Consider the following 26,957-nt stretch of genomic DNA (forward strand, 5'->3'; position numbering starts at 1 on the left):
TTAGTGTTATTTTAAGGAATCTCATTCAAAGATGCCTGCTGAGAATGTGTGCACCTTCGTGGTGGCTACACCTGAATCTAATTTCTTAATATAAGTATATTCAAAGTTGTTCTCAGTGTATGCTCATGTATTGGTGGCCAGCTATTAAAAGTGCAAAGAGGCAGGAGCCCAAGCAGTTGAGAGGGGGTATAGAAAAGAGAGGGGTGGGGGGACACGAGACAGGAGATAGCTAGCAAAATAGTATTTCATATTCACTCCAACAGTCTGCCATCAGGAGAGGAAAGATATAGTGGCTGTGGGGATTTGGAAATCACTTAACTTTGGATATGAAGAATTGTCCCAGTCTGAATTTTTCCAGTATTTTGAACAGGTTGCCCCATTTGACGCAGTCAAAGACCTTTTGAGTACCATGAAGTCTTCGGGTAAGTCTTTAGATTGCCACAGTGAAGGGAGAGAGTCTATCGGTCATGTCTGGAGGGTCATACTAGGAAAAGGCACCATTTTGTCTTATGGATTAGGGAGGGGATCGGCTTGCATAGCCTATTCACCAGGGCTTCTGTTAGACTTTTCATCCTTGGCGTGGTCTCCTCTAACTTTGTGCCTCTGTTTCCCAGGTTGTTGATGTGTGCTGGACTCTGTTTTTGCTGTTTTTATTACTCTGGGCACTTTACCACTGCTATCCAGTGCTAAAGTGCAAGTGCTCCTATGTAAAATGTATATGTAATTGGCTTTCCATGATTGGTATATCTGATTTACTAGTAAGCCCTTAGTACAGTGCACTAGAGGTGCCCAGGGCATGTAAATCAAATGATACTAGTGGGCCTGCAGCACTGAATATGCCAACCACATGAGTAGCCCTGTAAACATTTTTCATACCTGCCCCTGCAGTGTCTGTGTGTGCAGTCTTGCCAGGCCTTAACCTTCTCTTTTTATACATGTAAGACACCCCTAAGGTAGGCCCTAGGTTGGCCCATGGGCAGGGTGCAGTGTATGTTAAAGGCGGGACATGAAATTATGTGTTTTACATGTCCTGACAGTGAAATACTGCCAAATTTGTTTTTCACTGTTGCAAGGCCCATTTCTCTCATGGGTTAACATGGGGCTGCCTTTAAATGTTACTAAAACTCAGGTTCCCTTTGGGAGCAGATAGAATATCGAGTTTAGGGTCTATGAGCTCACAATTTAAAAATACATCTTTTAGTGAAGTTGGTTTTTAGATTTTGTGACTTTTAGAAAGTAGGCATTTTCATGCTTAAACCAATCTGTGACTCTGTTTGTGGATTCCCTGTCTGGGGCAATTTGACAGAAGAGCTGTTTGCATCTCTCTCTAGACAGTGACACAAAGGGGGCTGGGATGCAGCCCGCATATCCTGATGAGCCATCTGTGCTGGAAGGGAGGGGAGGAGTGGTCACTCACAACTGAATGGGCTGTGCCCGCTCTCACACAATGCAGTCTCCAACCTTCTAGTGTGTGGCTGAGACCTGGCCTGGACAAGAGAGGATCTTACAAACACTTGATACTTTACTTTGAAGTTTGCCAGATTCAAAGGCAGGAAGGGGTATAAGTATTGGACCCAAAACCCCAGACTTCAAGATTACTTCAAGGATTCAAGAGGAACCTCTGCCTGGAGAAGAGATGAAGAGCTGAGGAGAAGTGCTGCCCTGGCCTGTGACTGTGCTGTGTTGGGCTATCCTGCAGATGCTGCTTCTACCTGTGAAAGGGGACAGAGAGTTTGTTGCAGAGTTTACTTGCTGTGGACTCTAGCTTGCTAGAGGGTGCCATTCCAGTTCCTGGAACCCTGGAAGTGAATTCCTGGAGAAAAAACTGTCTACCGATGCCGAACGACTTCGTGCAACTTCGCAAAAGATGCCAATGCCCAGAACAGCAATGCTGCTTGCCCCGAGGCCATGGACCTCGCTGAGTGTGACGAATCCGACAACCCTGTGAGCTGACAGCACTATCCCGGAACCGTGACGCTACCTGACCTCGCAGAAGCCCTACGAACCTGGAGGCCTCACGTCACTGCAACCGCTGATCCTGCCAGACTTCACTGACACGGAGTGACATAAGCCCAGCCATCAGTGATGATCTGATGCCATTGCAGCACCAGCGCCCCTGTGATGTCATCGCAACCCCGTGAGGTTGCCCCGCAGCATTGGGACTCAACCGGACGGACTGTGCATCTGCCTGAACCAAGGGATCGACTTCGCATCTGACGTGGCTTCATCTCCACTGTCCTGTAGTGAGGACCCGATGCCGCAGTCCTTCTGCCCCATGGCACTGGCACCGATGCCGCATCGGACCCAGCAAAGCCGCCCTCCCCGACTCCGTGCACTGGCCTGTTTTCCACTTGTTTCTTGAGGTACTGTACCTAAGGGTTGATTGACTCAATAAATGGCGCCATTGGCGTTGCATTGTAGGAAACGAATCCGTCACGACGATGCATAATACCAACTTGCAGTATTTGTGCTAAAGGCACTGTTTTCTTTCTTTTAAGTGCTAAATTCGTATTTTTAACTGTATATTGTGGATTCTTATCGTATTTGGTCTTGTTTATTTAGATTAAATATTTACTATGTTTCTAAACCTATGTTGTGTCATTTTGTAGTGGTTCCCTGTATTATTGTGTGTGTTTGTATAAATGCTTGACACATTGTCTCTGAATTAAGCCTGCCTGCTCGTGCCAACCTAACAAGTGGGTGAGTGGGGGTTAACTGAGTGTGATTCTCCTTTACCCGGACTAGAGTGAGGGTCCCTGTTTGGACTGGGGGAACCTCACTGCCAACTAAGGACGCCATTTCTAACAATTTCCATCTGAATTTTCAGGCCTACATTGATCAATCAAATCGGGTGATAGTCAGCACAGTGCAGGATATCTTACCCAGCTTAGATATCAGTGAAATTTGTGATTTACTGAAGAAGGGATGAGAGTATCCGAGGGTTCTGCTTCCCTAAAAGCTATATGTAAAGATTTAGGCCCTCATTCTGACTTCGGCGTTCTTTTACTAAGACCACCGAAGCCACGGGCGCCAGAAGACCGCCATATTATCAGTACTGAAGGATTTCCACCACAATTTGGGAAGAAATCCTCCACTAGTCGTGCTGGCGGTCAGAGACACAGAGGCGGTTCCACTGCCGGCCCCACCCCGCCAAAAGGACTCCGCCCACTATATTACGACCTGTAACATGGCCTGGCGGTGTCCTGATGGTGGGGCGCTGCCGGCGGTGGAAGCGCCGGGTCCCGTCCCCTAAGGGAGGAGCACCTCGTCAGATGAGGTAAGTGTCCTCGGCAAGGGGAAGGGGTTGGGGGGGGGTGAATAGATGTATGTGTGTGTGTATGTGTGTCATGAATGAGGGGGAGGGTGGGGGAGTGTTTGTGCGTGTGTCTGTGTGTTAATGTGATGGTTTTGTGTGTGTGGGTGAATGTGAATGCTGGGTCTGGGTGCATGTGTACATGCAAGTAGACAAGGGTGGGGGTTGTGTGTGTATGTATGTTGATAAAAGGAGGGGTGGGGGGATGGAGTGTGTATGCATGTCAATGGGGGTGAATGTAGTGAGAGCGTGTGTGAGTGGGGGTGTTGCCTGCATGTGTTTATGGATTTGTTTCTTTTTGCGTGTGAGTGTAATGTGCGTGTCTGTGGATGCCTGCATGTATGCGGGGGTAAGTAAGGGGATAGGGGTGGGGAGTAAGAACGTGTATGCGGGGGTGGGGGGTCACTACTGGGAGTGGGTACGGGGGTTAGTGGGGGTTCGGGGAGGTGGGGTTGGGAATGTTGTAAGGGAAGGAGGGGTGGGGGCTCCTGTGTAGATGGAGGGTGGGGCAGTCGTCTACCAGCGACAGGAATGCAAATTCCTGTAGGCGTTCCACCTGGCGGAAAGGGGACCCGTGATACCGCCGGCGGTATTTGGTGGACCGGTGGGTTGGAGATGCTTATCTCCGGCCCGCCGGCCCAACCGGCCTGGCGGTAAGCATAGGAAAGTGGCTTTACAATCGTAATTTGGCGGTCCACACCGTCGCCTGTGGGACAGCCACTGTGAGTCTGGCGGTATGGAGACTGCCAAATTCATAATGAGGGCCTTAGTCTTTATGTGTTTACCTATCCCATGGAAGGACATCATCACATGAAGATTTATAGTACAGGAGGATCGCAATCTGCTTCTACCTATTTTATAGGAATTTCCCTTTCCAATAGCGGGCTCTCCTCCTCCGAAAGGCAAGGGATGGGTAAATGGTTCAAGAACCTTTGCACCCCTTCAGTGGTATTGATGTGGGTTGCCTCGGGTCACTGAAGTCCGAGGCAAAGGTCTTTGTGATTTCCAATGGATAGGTGTGTGGGATGCCCAGCTCATCTCAGAAACAGGCAAGGCCACCTGAGTCTCCCTCTGTCTCAGGTGGGTCGCCAGAAGCATCCTTGCTTTTCTCCTCACTTATAATAGCACTAATTTGATGGATATTTTGCTTTAGTAGTGCAAAGTGCATTCAGGGCAAATTTATCTTTCTCAAGTTTCCTTAATAGGTGTTTTGTGGGACTGTATTACTCTGATAGCCTCTTAATAGAGCATTTCAACTGCCATTGTGCTTTTCTAACTTTCCCTTCAGCCAAAGGAGATGACCTCATTAGTAGTCTCCTTCAGTAGGCCTTACCTGCGCCCCACAAAGTCTGTGGCCAAGGTACTAATCCTTAATTCTCTTCCAGGTACGCTTTTACGTAGGATTTGAGGGCAACTTTTTTGTCCTAAGTTTGTACAGATGGGTGTTCATGACCTAATCTTCAGTTGCTGGGCAATACATCCCAACACACACTCCAGAAGGACAGGGGAAAGGATCTGAAACCAGACAGCAGTTTCTAATAGGGAGGTGGACGTTAAGAAGAATCAAGTCTGCAACTGGTCCTGTATATTTTTCAAACATCTGAAAGGCCCTGGTGTTTCATGATGTCCAATAATATTACTCAGTCTGATGCATGGCCAAGGCTCGGTCCTGGATACCTCAGTTCATGGATCCAACAAGAGTTTACTTCAGTCCTGATATGAGTCATGCCAAAATTGACTGACTAACTTCAACAAGGTTAGGTAAATGGGTGTTACAGCGGTTGGATGCCTGGACCTGTGGGAGTGTGACCTCCTAAAATTAGGATAAGGTGACACATAATAGGGCAGTGACATCTACTATCCTCAGAGGTCAACTCAAATCTTTTGACTCAGACAGGAGTAATAAGATCATCAAATCAAAAAATGAGAACTAATAGGCATATACAACAACAATATTAAATGAGTCAATAATTTATACACACCATGACCTATGTTTTCATGAATCATCACACCAAATTTAGTAATGTTTAAACATTTATTGCCCCTATATTAACAATTCTAAGGTCACGTAAATGATACGCAAAACCAAATAATAGAAATACAGTAACTATACATGCTGTCCAAAGCATCTGAAGAATTGCAATCTTATAAGAGCAATTACCATTAAACACTCCAAAAGAATTATTCAGAAAACAACAGAATTTTTTGAGAAATAGTAACAGAATTAATTAATTGTGCAGTTGAATCAATCATGATCAATTAATAAACATTTAAGTAAATTGTTGGGTCAAACAGGGTAACTGCCAAATTCTAATTTGAAAAGCATGCAAAATTAAAAAATAAGACAAAAATTAATTTGGAAAACATCTGACTACGGTGCTAACAAAAATATGCAGTTGGATTTCTAAAGGGAAAAACCTGCAAAGGAAAAACAAATGCACATTGGTTATACCTCTCGTAAATGAGACAGCAGCTAGTGGAGCACAGGAACAGCAGGTCTTCAGCAGTCAGCATCAGGAACATGAAAGGGGACAACAGTCCAGTAATGTTGGGCATAATGTATCTGAACTGTTTAAATCATAAGTAGCTAAACATAAGAGCAGCAAAGAATTTAACTGCAAAGAAACTGAACAGAATCTAACTCTGAATGGAACTGAACATATATCATCCGAAACTTGCTAAATTAAAGTTGCTAAAGTTACAAGCTAAGCTACTATTGGGCAAGACTATGATGTGTGATAGTGAGCAACCAATTGAATTACATCCTTTCTCCATTTTGTATCCTTCTTCATTCGCTCTCCAAGATAGGTTCATGTTGACGCTCCTCTCCGGTCAGCAGTTTCTGCAGAATAATTACATAGTAAAAGACAGCACAGAACATGACATTGAGCTAGCATTACTTCCTACCAGAAGCTAAGGCCCATTGTTAAAACTTGCAAAATTTATCACAAGAAAGTCAGACCAGAGAAAGCATTAGATTTCAACTATTAAAAGGATATCTAATTAACAATGTTTACAATGTTTGCAAAAGCATTTCAGTAAAGTCAGCATAACATTTCAAAACTATGCTTCTGGAAAAATACTAAAATGTAGGCCTATTTATTAATGCTAAATACATGAAGAATAAAACAATTCCAATAATAATTTCACATCATTAGTTTTGTTCATTAATACTAATAATCTCTTATCAGTACATGTAGTTATAATTCATCAAAATAAATTTCACAGTCATTTATTATTTCACATAGAAATGGTGGTGGCGGACACCATGTCAGCCACATTTTAAACATGTGCGTTTTATTTTTCTAACACACGTTTCGCTATTTAGGCCTTTTACTACACGTTAATCATTTTGAATTAGTTACTCATATTTTGTTAATAATGTTTGGTCTCTAACAATCCCTCCTCTGGCGGCAATATGTGGCGTCACAAAATAACACCTCATTAATGAGACAATTCAAAGTTTAGTTTGTTTAGTATATCTATAGTTAGGCTTTTGCCATTCTTCAAAATTTCTCAAATCTTCTACTTCTTATCTTTTCCATTTCTATTTCTTTCCCCTGTTTATCTGTTGTAATTGTATGAATCTATACAGCTTGTAAAGTCTGATTATACAAATGAGACACACAACCACTATTAATAATGGTTTCAGTGTCATTCCTACAGCTCCCCAAAACAAGATTTCCCAACCAATTTCCCATTTTAGTAAAACCTTTACTTATATTTTCCCATACATTTGGTTGTTTCAGGTCCTTTAAGTCAGAATTCAAATTGGTCAAATTTCTAATGTAGCTCCTAATTTCTTTACTGTTGTCTCGGATAAAAGTGCAACAATGTTGCACCTTGAGCATCCGAGAGACTCCGCCCTCTTTTGCCAGGAGGATGTCTAACACAAAACGGTTCTGAAGAACCATCGAACGTACCGCAACCATTTCGGTGTCCATAAGAAGTATTGCCCCAGAAAAATCTGTTATCATTTTGTCCACCATTGTTGACAATTTTCTTATTTTCATGTCATTCAGGACAACTCCTACAGGAGGAATAATTGCTCCAAATATATCCCCAATTATTTCTGAATAACTTCCTCCTTTTGATCTTGGTCTTAAGTTCTCATGAGTATCATCTATGTTGTCAATCGGGCACATTTTGGGAAAAACCACTCCCAGGTAACAAGTCCCAAACCATTCCCTAGGGAGACATTAATAGGCATTTCTTCCACAAATATAATATACACCAGGAATCGCAGGATCTTGTTCATTTAGCATAAAGTCCCAAATATTCCTAAATAGAAATAGATGTCTGCATTCACTCGTTCCCACAAACTTAGTATCAGTTCCTGATTGAGGCCTGTATATACAAAGCTTCTCTACATGTTAATAATCCAAAGCAAGCTTTCCTTGTATGTTAGTCACACTATATGCATGATCATTTTTAGGTTTCGCTATCACTGTGCCTGTGAAATCTATTGTATTGTTATAAACCTTAAAAGTGGCTTGCATCCCGCACTCTTGCTTTTCATTGGTTCCTGTGCTTGCCACTTACTTTTCCTCCATTTCTATTGGCTGCAGCACGCTTTTTTCCCTGCATTTACCAGTGCTTGTTCGGCTGTGCTTTTCTTAGCAGTACCCCGAGGCCCAATTATGCATTCTCATCCACTTATGATTGGAACTTCGTTCATTGCATTAAGGCTTGGATTCCATTCTTTCCCTGGCTACACATATTGAAATTGTGCGTTTAATGATGTATTGACAGGAAGAATGTTTTTTTTTATGGGAACAAGTACGTATACCTTATTCTGGCTGCAAGCACTGAAACTGTGGTATACTTTTCTGCCCATCGACCGTTTGAAGGAAAACTACTTTTATGCCCGTGGTTGCACATTGCTTTTAACATGCATGCTTGAAATGAGTGCCTCGGGCGATTAGGCAAACAAGCACAGCGCTGAGCTTATTTTTAGTTTTACCCTGCACAGCTCTTTCGCTGTACTTGTTTACGGAATCTGCCTGTGACTGCATGCATTTCAAGATTGCCTTTAACATGCATGGCTGAAATGCTTGCAGCCATGGGGAAAATAGGTAAACAGGCACCAAACAAGCACAGCGCAGTGCTTGAATATCTCATTTCCCCGTAGCCGCATGCATTTCAAGTGTGCATGTTAAAGGCAATATTGTTATTTTTGTTATATAGCATGAACCAATGCATTGCCAATAGCGAAACCTCTTGGATTTTCCAGTGAATGTTTGTCAAAAGGTTGCTTCAAGGTGCTGACAAATGCCATGAGAGCAGAGTTTAGCTACTGTTTATTACAATTCAGAGGGAAGAGATATATGTTTAATCACATTCAGACGTGTCAGCAGCAATGCTTTAAATGGGAAAAAAATAAGTGTAGGTACTCATTAAATTGAGCTAAGGGTGTGGCTAGTGGGCGGTGTTAGAGGCTGGGCGAGACATGATAGTAACAATACATTTCTATTGAGTATTAATTTTGCCCTTGAAAGTAGTCTCAAACATCTCATATGTGCAGGTAAACAGCCACATATGCTAATATTCTAATAAAAAGTAGTGTAAACACCTGCTGGGAACAAGCACAAAATCATAATTTAAGGAACATTTAAACCATGAATGTAGGCAATCCATCAACAGCACCATTAGCATGTTCAGGCTAAAAAGCAGTGTGCCCTGGGACAAGAGAGACTCTGGAATAGCAGCATTATTAGGGAGTTCTATCCCAGTTTCAGGACATACCAAAACATGTGAGAAATGTATCAAAGTAAAAAGAAATGTTAACTTGTTACACAAAATTAAGGCCAAACACAATATGTTAACGTTTCCTTGTTTTGCAATATTTGCAGCTTCTTACTGTTTCTGCTGGCTAAAATACTTGTATATTCCTGAGCCCACACACATACACACAAACAAGCAGACATACACACACAAAACATTTAAGGTATTTCTTTGAAATTACCACCTGAGAGTGTTTTGATTCTCTGATCCCGCTTTCTCTCTCACACACAAACACACACAAGCAAGCAAGCACACACATATAGACAAATACACAAAAGGCTCCTTGGGATTATTCCTGTGTTACTGCACACTGGCAGTGTGAATGTGATTGACAGTAGCGCCTGAATGAGCCCTACTTTAGCAAGCACAGCAGGATGGGGAAATTCCCGATAGCCGGACATACCTTGCATAATGCAAATGAGCCGCTGCTGAAGAGTTCAGCAGCGGCTCAGCTAAGGGCTACAGAGGCGCTTTGGCTGTCAAGAGTGTCGTACAGATCGGCTCCACGCTGACATATTCAAGCTCAGCAGCACTAGCACCAAGGAGCTTACCTTTCATGAGTACCGGTACTCCGGCGGTAGAGAAGTGCCGGTACTCAGCTCAGTAAACATAAGAAGTGCTGGTACTCAGTACCTGTGAGTACTGGCCCATTGGAAGCACTGGTCAGCAGTGAAATCTCACTAGTCAGAAATTGTAAGCAGAGCAAAGGGCTGTTATTCACAGTGAACCGCCACAGAGCGGAGGAGGCGGGTCTCGTTTTGGGCTTAACACGATAACACAAAACATTTGCATTAATAAAACACGTATTACGCTATGATGGAGGGGAGGGCAATGGGGAAATTTAGCAGACCCACACCAAACGCTGTAATAGTATGTCCAAGTGAATAAAAACAGCTGGGAGCCTGGATGCCTCTAACATGTTGTTGTTAAATATGCACAGATGATGAGCCCAGCTGCAAACCATCAGGTCAGTTTATCATGATCTCCCAGAGAGCACTTTGGCATATTCCCCTTAATCCGAGTTAGTAAGATCTCATCTATGACGGCTCAATATTAGTGACGGGCTCTTACTAATAGGACATGGGACTCTTGCTGTATTCAGAAATGTATCATATAAGCTAATCAGTAGGGTGGAAGGCCTAGCTGCATTGCTTATCTTTACAGGCACAGCGTCATTTAGAGAAGATCACAACCACCCAAGGCATTCAGGTGAGGTAAGATTGTGCTTCACTGCGGCAATTAAAGCACCTCAATGCTTCAGTAGGGGTAGTAAGCACTATATGATTGCAGCTACAATAGAATTCTGAAAGGCATTTCATTCAAAAATAGACAGTTTCACTATGGCAGGAAAATAATACATTTTGATGGATATGAATTTGATGGAAAAGACAGTCCTCTAGGGCACCGAATTAGGTGGCCAGCCAAATCTGAGTAATAAAATCTTATTAAAACAATAAAATATTTTAAAAACTTGGGGAGCGAATAGCATATTTCATCCGAGGTGCCAACTGCTGGAGCCAAACTATGGGAACCTGTACAGTGTTAATGGCTACTCTTTTGAAATAAAATGGAGATATGTGAATTAGTGGTTAAGTTACTAGGGGCACAATTAGTAGAGCTAGATTTTATTTCCGGCTTCACCACTACCGCATATCATGTGATGTTTGGCGAAGTGCTTAGTCACTCTATCTTCATTTCATACACACGATGAGCATCTAAGTAAACCAAAGGTGCACATAATGTTGAATTTACAGATGTGAACAGCAAAGCCTGAATCACAGAGCAAGAGTTTCTAACTTTTAGTGAATTTTCTGTATTCATAAATGTAGTGTCAGCAGCAGAAACATGAGAGTTCTCATGGACATGGCAAGGGGAGCCTATTCTGAAGGAAAAAAAATACCCACAAAGTAATTGCTTGTGTAACAGTAACCCAGCTGCTTGTCCATCAGTACATTTGTACTATTTTTAGTTTAAGCGAGCACATAGAAATCAATGATTTTCATTGCTTTGCATGCACTTGCTCTTGGATTTAGAGTCCAATGAAAAGATTAACTTTATAAACAGTGTATCATGACTTGCTTTTCCTTTGGCATTTTTCCACCAAGTAGCAGAAGTGTTTCAAAGCAGGCTGAGCACATTGTAAAGATGTATGCTAAAATAAACCGGAATGGATTCTCCATAATAAGCCTTGGAGATGCGGAAATAGCAGGTCTGGTGTTAACATTACACGTAGCACTCAAAAAAAATATCTATCACAAGTTGCCAGGAGATATTTGTAGAAATGGAAGCTATGTGGTAATACATTCATATCCCCTTGGCATTTCGAGAAAGGTCTGTCATGCTCCAAAGAGGCCCTATCACCCAATATATTTATTTTCAGGGCAGCACTGATCAGCAGTTCCGAATGATTAACTGATTCTTAAAGTGTTTGTCTTCAGTTCATTCATACAAGAAGGATTTGAGCCAAATCTAAAATCTCATTGCCTTCTATTTCACAAGTGCACAACTTTGATAGCTGGAGCCACTTTCGCAGAAGCATTTGAAGAATTCTTTTTGCGGCATCATGCACGGCTACATTTCTTTATTACTCCTCCATTTTTAGGGTCGAGCCTGCGTCGCATGCTCACGCGTATTGCTTGCGAGACGCTTTAGTTATTAGAAAAGCGCTCGGAGCCCTGTCCACGTCACGTCAGTATCTTTCATTGGTTCGTGCGCTTCCCTGCTAAAATCTGTTTGCTTTCATTAGTGGAAGGCACGCATACGTCATGCCTTTTCTGGTGGTCAGCCCTCCTCCAGCGCAGCGACCAAGTACAGAAAACATGCGAGGCTCGCTGTTTCCCGTCAGGTTTGTGGACTACATTTTCTCTATTTTCGCAGGGCGATCTCGCTTAGCAGAAGTTGAGCGCTTTCCATGACATCGACCCTGTTAAATGGTTAATTGCACTTTTGCCGGTTACGTACATAATTGCACTTTTGCTGATAGGTTTCATTACGAGTGAACTGTAGGAGCGCGATCGCGCTGTTTTTTTCTTTCAACGTGGCAATTAAAATCCGGTTGGGAGTTTGCAACTGGTAATAGCTGTAACTCGGACAAATGCGAGACCCTAGTGCATTGCAAATGCTTGTTAATATTTACTTGCACCTTTACTTAACTTTCCCTGGGTGCACACAAAACGTCCCCTGGCTGCGCTCACTTTAGTTGGTGGCGGCCCAGCGTTGATGCTCTAAAACCCGGGACTCCTTTCTGCGTTCATAATATGCTTTAGAGCGGAGTTATGAAAACCTTTTGTTCTTTGAGGGGAACTTTCAAGGTATTGATCGGTATGCTCCACAGACTGGAGCGGCATCGGAGCTGTGTGTGCGGAGTCTCGTCCATCCCACTATTGTTCTCGGGGATTGGGGTGTGCTTCACTGATCCAGGTAGGCAGAATTTATTTGCTCACGGCCCCAGGTGAAGATCGGGCGAGTGGGGTGCCGCCATCTTACAGTGTCCCCCAAGATACAACTGATCACAAGACATGAAAGGGGCATAGTATATCTTGTTGTACTGACAGCACTGCGGGCCCTTAAATGCTGACCTCTCCGCAGCTTTTGACACTGTCTGCCACCACACACTCCGCACACGCCTCCACAACATAGGAATCCATCACAAAGCCTTAGACTGGCTCTCCTCCTTCCTCACCGACCGAACCCAGAGAGTCAGCCTCCTGCCCTTCCACTCCAACACTACCAAGATCACCTGCGGAGTCCCCCAAGGGTCCTCTCTCAGCCCCACACTCTTCAACATCTACATGACCCCCCTAGCCAACATTCTCCGAGCACATGGAATCACCATCCTCTCATATGCAGATGACACCCAACTCATCTTCTCCCTCACCCGCAACCCCACCACCGCCAAAACCAACCTACACGCCGCTCTCCTAGACACCGCCAACTGGATAACCACTAACCATCTCAAGCTCAACTCAAACAAAACCGAAGTCATCATCTTCGGCCCCAACAAAACCACATGGGACGCCTCCTGGTGGCCCACCGCCCTAGGCCCCGCACCCACCCCCGCAACCTCGGCATCATCCTCGACCCCGCCCTCTCCATGAGAAAGCAAATCAATGCTCTAACCTCCTCCTGCTTCCACACACTCCGCACCCTAAAAAAATCCTTCAAATGGATCCCCCCAGAGACCAGAAAGACAGTCACCCAGGCACTCATCAGCAGCAGACTGGACTACGGCAACGCCCTCTACGCCGGCACCACACTCAAACTCAAACGCAAACTCCAAAGAATCCAGAACACAGCCGCGCGCCTCGGCCTCCCCCGACACGAACGAATCTCACCACACCTCAAATCCCTACACTGGCTCCCCATAGACAAGAGAATCACATTCAAGATCCTCATCCACGCACACAAATCCCTCCACAACACCGGCCCAACCTACCTCAATGAAAGAGTAAACTTCCACACGCAACCTCCGATCAGCCGACCTCGCCCTAGCCACAGTCCCCCGCATCCTGCACACCACCACAGGAGGCAGGTCTTTCTCCTACCTCGCCCCCAAAACCTGGAACTCCCTCCCCACTGACCTTCGCAAAACCAAAGACCTACTAGTCTTCAGAAGGAACCTCAAGACTTGGCTGTTCGACCAGTGACCTTCCCCGGCCCACCCCCCCCTCTCTTCCCAGCGCCTTGAGACCCCCACGGGTGAGTAGCGCGCTCTACAAATTTCTTTGATTGATTGATTGATTGACCATTGTCCCGCATTTATGTTTCCTCACTCCTGGATTTTCCCAGCTTCCTTTGACAGTGGATTGGGGATGCCATTTTAGGGCCTGTCAGTTCTCCACCACAGGGGACACATGAGCAAAAGCCCATACGTGGTTTCTGTATCTTATCAATGGCCAATAACCAAATAGCATCTTTTCATTTACTTTTCAAAAACTAGTTTTTTATGTATTAAAAAAACCAGTGCTTACACTGTGCTTCTTTGTTTTTTCATCTACCCTTTCCACCCGTAACTGCACTAATTTAAAGCCTACTTATCAAGTACATGTTTTCTTTTTATCATAGTTCTAACCCATTTACCTAATCTCCCCACTTTAAAATAACACCAGTAACAGCACAATATATTGCCTTTCTTAAAAAACAAATCATGACACTTGATCAGACTTTCAGTAACTTATATTGCACAACTATTCACCTAGCTACAAATTACAACAAAAAACAGCTTATTATTAGTCACATAAGCGAAACCTAATGCATTTACTGATGCTTGTTATAATTGCGTTTTACTAAACCCTTCTCTATTTTCTGCTTCATTGCTTTTCTTCTATCATTAGCCTCATTCAGGAAACCTTTCTACATTAGTGAAAGTATACATGTCAGGTTATTTCTGTGAGTGTAAGGGATACCAAATGTCAGTGTTGGTTCAAAGAAATATTCTACAATGTGTATGTTTCTAGCTTTAGCATTGCTACTCAAGTGCCGGTTAACTGGAACATAAAAAAAAGGACAAAATCTAAATTAGTGTAAAAAATACTGTATGTATTCCTGATTATAAAGTGTTGCTAATAAAAGACTACAACTAATCCCATATATTAGTGGTAAGCTATGTAATGTAATCGTTTCTTGCACTGATAAAGGAATTTTTAGACACACATAACGTCCTTTCACATCCATAGTCTCAACATAGTTATACAACAAACAATAGAAAACGTTAGAGGAAAGATCTCCTTGTGAAGTGCCTAAGTGTAAATAACTGTCATCTTTATAAAACTTGTCTAACTCAAAGTGTAGTAGTCTCTTGTACTGGAAAAGGTGTATAAGTAGTTTCAACTTTATCAGAAACACTCATGCTTATGATCAATAATAAACTTATCAACACTCATACAAATGCAAATCCAACACACACATACTTATTGTGATTGGTATTCATAGCCTTTAAAGAATAAAAAAGTGAAAGAAAGAAAAACAGATTTAACTATGCAGCACCAATTAAAAAATCAAAAATAATCTTAAGTCTTTTTTGCTTATCTATAGCAGCTTTCAGGCTCTCCAGAACTTGTCACAAATCACTTTAGTAGCTTTGTCAAAATCAGTTTCAAATGTCTCTTTCAGTAGATCACAATCTGATGATCACTATTACTTCCAGTGCATAATGTCTTTCCTGGTCAGTAAACAATGTTATTTCAAAACTCAGCTCAATTTCAAGTTCCAAAATACTGACTCTCACGATCAAAACAAAGATTTTTGACTTGCACTTATTTCTTCTTCACTCAGATCTATTCATTCCGTTGTTTCTGCTTCTTCATTTATACTTGACAACACATCTGTTTCATGGAAGGAAGGCCACTTATCTCCTTTCACAGTTTTTCTAGACAGTGATGGCACAGCCAGACTTACAATTCTTTTTGATTTAGAAGGAATCTGACATGCTCTTCTTTCACTTTGACTTTCTTCACCTGCACCATTAGCCGCTTCAGGAGGAGTCAAATCCGAATTACTTTGATTCAACACAATCTACTTTCTGCTACTTTAGGAAACAAGATTTGCTTTATCTCTTTTTCCCAAACGTCTGCTTCTGGGAGAGTCCTCAAGCTCAGACTCGAATCTCCTGCTACATCCGCGTCTACTTCTGCTGATAGAGGAGTACCAGGATTGCCCTCAATTTCATCTTTCAGAGGAGTACTTGGATCTGGATCTTCATCAGTTGGCACTGTCTTTACTTCTGCAGTCTCTTGATCTGTTGTTGTCACTTGCTCTTCTTCAGACTGTACAGTTTCTGCTGGTGCTCTCAGGAACACTGGAGCTTCATCATCCAAAGGATATGGCACTTTACAAATGTGGCTGCTATGGATCAAGTTTGGAATTCCAGCACACTTCACAGCAGTTGTCGGTACTAAGATAACCTGGAAAGGTCCCTTCCACCTAGATTCCAAGCAAATCTTCTGCACGTGTTTCTTGATCACTACCCAATCACCAGTCTGAAGACTGTGACATTGGTCTTGGGATGGTGGCCCGACTGAAACTTCCACCTGGTAAGACAAAGAGCAAACCACATCAGCCACACCTTTGCAGTAATCCAGCTCAAAGTCATCTGTTATGCTTACAAGCGCATTTGCTGGAACAGCTGACAATCTCATTGCTCTGCCCATTAATATTTCATGTGATGAGAGACCAGTCTTTCTGTCAGGTGTACTTCACATGCTCATCAGAACCAAAGGTAAAGCATCAGGCCATTTCAGAGAAGTAGATGCACACATTTTTGCAAATCTAGCTTTCAAAGTTCCATTCATTTGCTATACTGATCCAGAAGCTTCAGGATGGTAACTACAGTGCAGCTTCTGCTCAATGTTTAAGGCTGAACATAGCTTTTTTATCACTTCAATATTGAAGTGACTTCATCTATCTGATTTTAAAGAGGCCGGAAAACAGAATTTCGGGTTTAACTTCCTAAATAACAGTTTTGCTACTGTGAGGCTATCATTTCTATGTGTAGGGTAGGTTTCAATCTAATTACTAAATATACAATCACCATCACGTACCTCAAACCACCACACACAGGCATCTCAATGAAATCCATCTGCATTCTGTTAAATGGACCACCTGATCTTCCAATGTAACTCAAATTGACAACAGTTCCCTTTCCCATGTTAATTTGTTGGCATGTAATGCATCTGTGAAAAGTTGCTTCTGCAACCTGCCTAAATTTTGGACTGAACCAAGATTGTTTAAATATTCAAATCACTGCATATCTGCCAATGTTTGCTTGACCATGATAGAATCTAGCCATTTGCATCAGTAAACAGTTTGGCAAGACTTCCTGCCCTTCATTTGAAACCCCATTTCATTAGTTTCTCTTTGATTACAACACAATTTTATCCAGCTTTTTTTCTCATCATCTGGAACCTCATCTTGTACTCTTTTAGTTTCTTCCCAAGTGTCAACCACTGACAACAGAAAACTCTGACTTGTTTCATCAGTACTTGTTAAATTTTTCCTTTTCCATTTTCATTGAAAGTGGCACAATTAAGTGAACAGAATATGGCCATTTGATCAGCATATGCGATACCAATAGAGATAAAATCATTTGCTTTTCAATGAACATTACATTTCACAAGGGCAACTTTCTCAGATAAATTAAAGGCTTCTAGTAAATCATGAATCCTGCCCCAATTTCTTATAGGGGAGCCAGAAGAGGTCATAAAATCTCTCTGGGACCACAACTGCCCAAAATCATGAACAACACCAAATCCATACTGGCTGTCTGTAAAAATTGCAATTTTAAGGTGCGATGAAATACAGCATACTCTAGTAAGCAATCAATTCAGCCACTTGTGCAGAAAATAGTCCTTGAACCCATGAAGTTCCAAGTACACCAGAGATGGTGCACACAGCATAACCAGATCTCAATGTTCCCGCATTGTCTCTTAAACAGGAACCATCAACAAAAATTATTTGATCATTTTTCTCTAGTGGAGTGTCCTGAATATCAGGTCTGGGTTTGGTGCATAGCTCAGTAACATCCAGGCAGTCATGTTCCACTTCATTTACATTTTCAGATTCAGTGGTGTCTATAGGTAACAAGGTAGCAGAATTAAGTATTCCACATCTTTTGAGGGTTACATCAAAATCAGTAACTCATAGTGAGTCAACCAAACATGTGTCAGGTATTGAGTCTTGGTCCTGGTAAGCAAAACATCAACCAAGTGAGGAACCAGAACAGTTAAAGAGTTAAAGGATGTCCCATCACAATGCTCTCACTCTGGGCAAGGCTAGTTTCAGGCAGCCTGGTAAAGCAGCAGCAACTGGATCCAAAGTAGCTGAAAAATGTGTTACAGGATGATTTGTGCCACCATGTACCTGTGTCAGGACAAAAAGAGCACAACAATCACGTTCATGACAAAACAGTGAAAATGTTTTTGTGTAGTCAGGCATTCCCAGTGCTGGTGCTCTGTACTGACTCCCTCTCAGCTCAGTAAAAGCTTCCTCAAAGGGAACTGGTTTAATCAATCAATCAGTTTGTAAAGCTTGGCTACTCACCTGTGAGGGTCTCAGAGCGCTGGGGTGGAAGTGGGAGTTTGTGTGGAGCCTCACCTGAAGAGCCACGTCTTGAGGATCTTCCTGAAGATGGAGAGCGATGGGCTTTGTCTGAGGTATAAGGGTAGGTTGTTCCAGCTCTTTGCTGCGATGTAGGTGAAGGATCGTCCTCCAGCGGTGGTTTTTCGAATGCAGGGGATAGTGGTCAGAGCCAGTTGAACGGAGCCGTAAGGATCTGGCGGGGGTATGGAAGGAGACGCGGTGGTTCAGGTAGGCCGGTCCCATGTTGTTAATGGCTTTGTACGAGTGGGTGAGTACCTTGAAGGTGATTCATTTTTCTATAGGGAGCCACTTGAGGGTCCTCAGGTGCTAGGAGATATGTTCTTGGTGTGGGAGATTAAAGACAAGTCTGGCGGCAGCGTTCTGGATGTGTTGCAGCTTTTTGATGTTTCTCATAGTAGTGCTGGCAAAGAGAGCGTTGCCGTAGTCAAACTTACTTGTGACTAAGGCATTGGCGACTGTCCTGCAGCAGTCGGCAGGGATCCATTTGAAAATTTTCTGGAGTTGGCAGAGGGTGTACCAGCAGGAGGAGGCGACTGAGTTTACCTGCCGGCTCATAGATAAGGAGGAGTCGAGGATGATGCCTAGGTTGCAGGTGTGCTCAGTCAGTGAAGGCAGGGTGCTAAGAGATCGCCCCATGCTGAGGAGGCGTTTCCGAAAATGAGGAGCTCTGTCTTGTCTGAGTTGAGCTTGAGGCAGCTTTCTCTCATTCTGAGTGGAAATTCCTTTTGGCCGTGTCTGGGTCTTCAGTGAGGGAAATGATGAGTTATGTGTCATCGGCATATGACACGATGTTCATTCCGTAGCTTCTGACGATGGCTGCGAGTGGGGTCATGTATATGTTGAAAAGAGTCGGACTCAGAAAGGATCCTTGGGGAACTCTGCATCTGACTCCTGTGGATTTAGATGAGTAGGGAGGGAGCGTGACCCTCTGAGTCTTTCCAGAGAGGAAGAAGTGGATCCATTTCAGGGCTATTGCGCAGATTCCTACGTCGTGGAGTCTGGTACATGGTGTGCTGTGGGAGACTGTGGAAGGCCTCTGAGAGGTCGAGGAGTATGAGTGTGCCAATGTGGCCACAGTCTAGAAGTTATCGGATGTCATCAGTGGCTGCAAGAAGAGAGGTCTCCTTGCTGTGTTTGCTGCAGAACCCAGACTGAGAGCTGTCCAGAGAACTGTTGGCCTCAATGAAATTTTGAAGTTGTGTGTAGGAAGTTGGCTCTGTATGCACTATTTCAAAGTAAGGAATAGTATGCACAGAGTCCAAGGGTTCCCCTTAGAGGTAAGATAGTGGCAAAAAGAGATAATTCTAATGCTCTATTTTGTGGTAGTGTGGTCGAGCAATAGGCTTATCAGACGGTAGTGTTAAGCATTTGTTGTACACACACAGGCAATAAATGAGGAACACACACTCAGAGACAATTTCAGGCCAATAGGTTTTTGTATAGAAAAATATATTTTCTTAGTTTATTTTAAGAACCACAGGTTCAAGATTTACAAGTAATACTTCAAATGAAAGGTATTTCATGTAGGAAATTTAGGAACTTTGAATTAGCAAAATAGCATTTACACTTTTCACATAAATGACATATAGCTATTTTAAAACTAGACACACTGCAATTTTCAACAGTTCCTGGGGGAGGTAAGTGTTTGTTAGATTTGCAGGTAAGTAAACCACCTACAGGGTTCAAGTTTGGGTCCAAGGTAGCCCCCCATTGGGGGTTCGGAGCAACCCCAAAGTTACCACACCAGCAGCTCAGGGCCGGTCAGGTGCAGAGGTCAAAGTGGTGCCCAAAACGCATAAGCTTCAATGGAGAAGGGGGTGCCCCGGTTCCAGTCTGCCAGCAGGTAAGTACCTGCGTCTTCGGAGGGCACACCAGGGGGGTTTTGTAGGGCACCGGGGGGGACACAAGTGAGCACAGAAAGTACACCCTCAGCGGCACGGTGGCGGCCGGATGCAGTGTGAAAACAAGCGTCGGGTTTGCAATAGAAATCAATGGGAGACCAAGGAGTCTTTTCCACGATGCAGGCAGGCAAGGGGGGGGCTCCTCGGGGTAGCCACCACCTGGGCAAGGGAGAGGGCCACTGGGGGTCACTCCGGCACTGGAGGTCGGATCCTTCAGGTCATGGGGGCTGCGGGTGCAGAGTCTTTACCAGGCGTCGGGTCTTTGAAGCAGGCAGTCGCGGTCAGGGGGAGCCTTGGGATTCCCTCTGCAGGCGTCGCTGTGGTGGCTCAGGGGGGTCAACTCTGGCTACTCACGGTCTCGTAGTCGCCGGGGAGTCCTCCCTGTGGTGTTTGTTTTCCACAAATCGAGCCGGGGGCATCGGGTGCAGAGTGCAAAGTCTCACGCTTCCGGCGGGAAACGTGTGTTGTTTCGAAGTTGCTTCTTTGTTGCAAAGTTGCAGTCTTTGGTGAACAGAGCCGCTGTCTTCGGGAGTTCTTGGTCCTTCTAGATGCAGGGTAGTCCTCTGAGGCTTCAGAGGTTGCTGGACCCTGGGAACGCGTCGCTGGAGCAGTGTCTTTAGAAGTGGGGAGACAGGCCGGTAGAGCTGGGGCCAAAGCAGTTGGTGTCTCCGTCTTCTCTGCAGGTTTTTCAGTTCAGCAGTCCTCTTCTTCTTAGGTTGCAGGAATCTGAGTTCCTAGGTTCTGGGGAGCCCCTAAATACTGAATTTAGGGGTGTGTTTAGGTCTTGGGGGTTAGCAGCCAATGGCTACTAGCCCTGAGGATGGCTACACCCTCTTTGTGCCTCCTCCCTGAGGGGAGGGGGGCACATCCCTATCCCTATCCCTATTGGGGGAATCCTCCATCTGCAAGATGGAGGATTTTAAAAAGTCAGAGTCACCTCAGCTCAGCTCAGGACACCTTAGGGGCTGTCCTTACTGGCCAGTGACTCCTCCTTGTTGTTCTCATTATCTCCTCCGGCCTTGCCGACAAAAGTGGGGGCGTGGCCGGAGGGGGCGGGCAACTCCACTAGCTGGAGTGCCCTGGGGTGCTGTAACAAAGGGGGTGAGCCTTTGAGGCTCACCACCAGGTGTTACAGTTCCTGCAGGGGGAGGTGATAAGCATCTCCACCCAGTACAGGCTTTGTTACTAGCCACAGAGTGACAAAGGCACTCTCCCCATGTGGCCAGCAACATGTCTGGAGTGTGGCAGGCTGCTAGAACCAGTCAGCCTACACGGGTAGTCGGTTAAGGTTTCAGGGGGCACCTCTAAGGTGCCCTCTGGGGTGTATGTTACAATAAAATGTACACTGGCATCAGTGTGCATTTATTGTGCTGAGAAGTTTGATACCAAACTTCACAGTTTTCAGTGTAGCCATTATGGTGCTGTGGAGTTCGTTCATGACAGACTCCCAAACCATATACTCTTATGGCTACCCTGTACTTACAATGTCTAAGGTTTTGCTTAGACACTGTAGGGGCATAGTGCTCATGCACTTATGCCCTCACCTATGGTATAGTGCACCCTGCCTTAGGGCTGTAAAGCCTGCTAGAGGGGCGACTTACCTATACCTATAGGCAGTGTGAGGTTGGCATGGCACCCTGAGGGGAGTGCCATGTCGACTCAGTCTTTTTATCCCCACTAGCACACACAAGCTGGCAAGCAGTGTGTCTGTGCTGAGTGAGGGGTCCCCAGGGTGGCATAAGACATGCTGCAGCCCTTAGAGACGTTCCCTGGCATCAGGGCCCTTGGTACCAGGGGTACCAGTTACAAGGGACTTACCTGGATGCCAGGGTGTGCCAATTGTGGAAACAAAGGTACAGGTTAGGGAAAGAAAACTGGTGCTGGGGCCTGGTTAGCAGGCCTCAGCACACTTTCAAATCAAAACTTAGCATCAGCAAAGGCAAAAAGTCAGGGGGTAACCATGCCAAGGAGGCATTTCCTTACACAACCCCCCCCCCCCCACACCCCCAAACGAAAGAGGATGAGACTAACCTTTCCCAAGAGAGTCTTCATTTTCTAAGTGGAAGAACCTGGAAAGGCCATCTGCATTGGCATGGGCAGTCCCAGGTCTGTGTTCCACTATAAAGTCCATTCCCTGTAGGGAGATGGACCACCTCAACAGTTTTGGATTTTCACCTTTCATTTGCATCAGCCATCTGAGAGGTCTGTGGTCAGTCTGAACTACAAAGTGAGTACCAAAGAGGTATGGTCTCAGCTTCTTCAGGGACCAAACCACAGCAAAGGCCTCCCTCTCAATGGCACTCCAACGCTGTTCCCTGGGGAGTAACCTCCTGCTAATGAAAGCAACAGGCTGGTCAAGGCCATCATCATTTGTTTGGGACAAACCTGCCCCTATCCCATGTCCAGAGGCATCTGTCTGCACAATGAACTGCTTGGAGTAATCTGGAGCTTTAAGAACTGGTGCTGTGCACATTGCTTGTTTCAGGGTGTCACAGGCCTGTTGGCATTCTACAGTCCAGTTTATCTTCTTGTGCATTTTCTTGGAGGTAAGTTCTGTGAGGGCTGTCACTATGGATCTATATCCCTTCACAAACCTCCTGGAGTACCCAGTCAAGCCAAGGAATGCCCTGACTTGAGTTTGGGTTTTTGGAGCTGCCCAGTCCAGAATAGTCTGGATCTTAGGCTGGAGTGGCTGAACTTGGCCTCCACCTACAAGGTGACCCAAGTAAACCACAGTTCCCTGCCCTATCTGGCATTTGGATGCCTTGATAGAGAGGCCTGCTGATTGCAGGGCCTTCAAAACCTTCTTCAGGTGGACCAGGTGATCCTGCCAGCTGGAGCTAAAGACAGCAATATCGTCAAGATAAGCTGCACTAAAGGACTCCAAGCCAGCAAGGACTTGATTCACCAACCTTTGGAAGGTGGCAGGGGCATTCTTTAAACCAAAGGGCATAACAGTAAACTCTAAATGCCCATCAGGTGTGGAGAATGCTGTCTTTTCTTTTGCTCCTGGTGCCATTTTGATTTGCCAGTACCCTGCTGTCAAGTCAAAGGTACTTAAGTATTTGGCAGCACCTAGTTTGTCAATTAATTCATCTGCCCTTGGAATGGGATGGGCATCTGTCTTGGTGACAGAATTAAGTCCTCTGTAGTCCACACAAAACCTCATATCCCTCTTTCCACCTTTGGTGTGAGGTTTGGGGACTAAGACCACTGGGCTAGCCCAGGGGCTGTCAGAGTGCTCAATGACTCCCAATTCCAGCATCTTGTGGACTTCCACCTTGATGCTTTCCTTAACTTGGTCAGACTGTCTGAATATTTTGTTTTTGAAAGACATGCTGTCTCCTGTGTCCACATCATGGGTACACAGGTGTGTCTGACCAGGGGTTAGGGAAAAGAGCTCAGCAAACTGTTGCAGGACCTTCCTACAGTCAGATGGCTGTTGGCCAGAGAGGGTGTATGAGTAGATCACTCCATCAACTGAGCCATCTTTAGGGTCTGTGGAGAGGAGATCAGGGAGAGGTTCACTCTCAGCTTCCTGGTCCTCATCTGTTACCATCAACAGATTCACATCTGCCCTGTCATGGAAGAGCTTGAGGCGGTTCACATGGATCACCCTTTTGGGGGTCCTGCTAGTGCCTAGGTCTACCAGGTAGGTGACCTGACTCTTCCTTTCTAGCACTGGGTAAGGGCCACTCCATCTGTCCTGAAGTGCCCTGGGAGCCACAGGCTCCAGAACCCAGACTTTCTGCCCTGGTTGAAATTCAACCATAGCAGCCTTGTGGTCATACCAAAACTTCTGGAGCTGTTGGCTGGCCTCAAGGTTTTTACTTGCCTTTTCCATATACTCTGCCATCCTTGAACGTAGGCTTAGTACATAGTCCACTATATCTTGTTTAGGCTCATGAAGAGGTCTCTCACAGCCTTCTTTCACAAGAGCTAGGGGTCCCCTCACAGGATGGCCAAACAGAAGTTTAAAGTGAGAAAACCCTACTCCCTTCTGAGGCACCTCTCTGTAGGCGAAAAGCAGACATGGCAAGAGGACATCCCATCTCCTTTTGAGTTTTTCAGGAAGCCCCATGATCATGCCTTTCAATGTCTTGTTAAACCTTTCAACGAGACCATTGGTTTGTGGATGGTATGGTGTGGTGAATTTGTAAGTCACCCCACACTCATTCCACATATGTTTCAGGTATGCTGACATAAAGTTGGTACCTCTGTCAGACACCACCTCCTTAGGAAATGTTGCTGGACCCTGGGAACGCGTCGCTGGAGCAGTGTCTTTAGAAGTGGGGAGACAGGCCGGTAGAGCTGGGGCCAAAGCAGTTGGTGTCTCCGTCTTCTCTGCAGGTTTTTCAGCTCAGCAGTCCTCTTCTTCTTAGGTTGCAGGAATCTGAGTTCCTAGGTTCTGGGGAGCCCCTAAATACTGAATTTAGGGGTGTGTTTAGGTCTGGGGGGTTAGTAGCCAATGGCTACTAGCCCTGAGGGTGGCTACACCCTCTTTGTGCCTTCTCCCTGAGGGGAGGGGGGCACATCCCTATCCCTATTGGGGGAATCCTCCATCTGCAAGATGGAGGATTTCTAAAAGTCAGAGTCACCTCAGCTCAGGACACCTTAGGGGCTGTCCTGACTGGCCAGTGACTCCTCCTTGTTGTTCTAATTATCTCCTCCGGCCTTGCCGCCAAAAGTGGGGCCGTGGCCGGAGGGGGCGGGCAACTCCACTAGCTGGAGTGCCCCGGGGTGCTGTAACAAAGGGGGTGAGCCTTTGAGGCTCACCGCCAGGTGTTACAGTTCCTGCAGGGGGAGGTGATAAGCATCTCCACCCAGTACAGGCTTTGTTACTAGCCACAGAGTGACAAAGGCACTCTCCCCATGCGGCCAGCAACATGTCTGGAGTGTGGCAGGCTGCTAAAACCAGTCAGCCTACACGGGTAGTCGGTTAAGGTTTCAGGGGGCACCTCTAAGGTGCCCTCTGGGGTGTATGTCACAATACAATGTACACTGGCATCAGTGTGCATTTATTGTGCTGAGAAGTTTGATACCAAACTTCACAGTTTTCAGTGTAGCCATTATGGTGCTGTGGAGTTCGTTCATGACAGACTCCCAGACCATATACTCTTATGGCTATCCTGTACTTACAATGTCTAAGGTTTTGCTTAGACACTGTAGGGGCATAGTGCCCATGCACTTATGCCCTCACCTATGGTATAGTGCACCCTGCCTTAGGGCTGTAAGGCCTGCTAGAGGGGAGACTTACCTATACCTATAGGCAGTGTGAGGATGGCATGGCACCCTGAGGGGAGTGCCATGTCGACTTAGTCTTTTTATCCCCACTAGCACACACAAGCTGGCAAGCAGTGTGTCTGTGCTGAGTGAGGGGTCCCCAGGGTGGCATAAGACATGCTGCAGCCCTTAGAGACCTTCCCTGGCATCAGGGCCGTTGCTACCAGGGGTACCAGTTACAAGGGACTTACCTGGATGCCGGGGTGTGCCAATTGTGGAAACAAAGGTACAGGTTATGGAAAGAACACTGGTGCTGGGGCCTGGTTAGCAGGCCTCAGCACACTTTCAAATCAAAACTTAGCATCAGCAAAGGCAAAAAGTAAAGGGGTAACCAGGCCAAGGAGGCATTTCCTTACATTGTGTGTTGATGGCTTTCTCCAGTACTTTGGCCGGGTAGGATAGCAGTAAGATGGGCCGGAAGTTCTTTGGTTCTGATGGGTCGGCTGAGGGTTTCTTCAGGAGAGGGCATACTTCGGTTTGTTTCCAGTCCTCGGGGAAGATGTCAGTGTTGATGCAGCAGTTTATCATGTTCCGGAGCTCGGGGGCGATGGATGTGATGGCTCTGATGTAAATGTGGTGCGGAAAAGAGTCAGTGGCGGCTCCAGAGTGGGTGCTGTTCAAGATGCTTTCTGTTTCCTTCGTGGTGAAAGTGGACCAGCTTTGAATGGTTTGGGTGGGTTCTGGGGAGTGGGTTGGTTGTAGGTTCTGGTGCTGGATTGGTTTTCCGGGAGTAAGTTGTCGTAGATGTCTTGGATTTTGCGGTGGAAGAAGGTGGCGAGTTTGTCGCAAGGTCTTGCGACGGGGGCATGCTGATAGCTTCGAAGGGGGGATTTGTGAACTCATTGATGACTGAGAAAAGTTCCTTCGTGTTGTGTTTGGAGGATGTGATGCATTCCCAGAGTGCGTTCTTTCTTGCGTTCTTGATGTGTTTTAGGTGGATTGCGGTTGCGGCTCTGAAGGAGGCGAGGTCTTGGCTATTCCTCCATTTTTTCTCTAGGTGCCTGTGGGTGTGTTTGGACCCTTGGAGTTTGGTGGTGAACCAGCTGGCTGTCTTCAGCAAGCGCTTGGCTGAGGTCAGACGGAGGGGGCTAGAGTGTTGGCGCATTCGGCGATCCATACGTTGAGATTGCATGCTGCGGTGTTGGCGTCATTGGAGGGAGCCGGGAGGGATTTGGCGAGAGTTGTGGTGATTTGCTTGTTGGTTATTTTGTTCCATTTCCTGTGGCGGGTCCTGGGGACGCCAATACGGCTACTGGGTGCGGTGATGGTGAAGTGTAGGCAGGATGGTCGGTCCAGTCTGGGGTGGAGATGGTCTTGATGGTAATCCAGTTGCTTGAGGTGAAGATGGAGTCCAGTGTGTGTCCTGTGATGTGCATGGGCGTGGTGATCAGCTGTCTGAGGCCGAGGCTGACGAGTAGAGTGGTGGTGTTTGGATCGTTGCGGTCCTCGAGGTGGAAATTCAGGTCACAGAGGAGGAGGCAGTTGTCGGATGCCAGGGCCTGGAGGTGGCGATGTCTACAATGTCGTCGATAAATGCTGGGCAGGGGCCGGGTGGTCGGTAGACCAGGGTGCCGTGGATG

Source organism: Pleurodeles waltl, chromosome 4_1 (genome assembly GCF_031143425.1).
Source record: "Pleurodeles waltl isolate 20211129_DDA chromosome 4_1, aPleWal1.hap1.20221129, whole genome shotgun sequence".
NCBI classification, from domain to species: Eukaryota; Metazoa; Chordata; class Amphibia; order Caudata; family Salamandridae; genus Pleurodeles; species Pleurodeles waltl.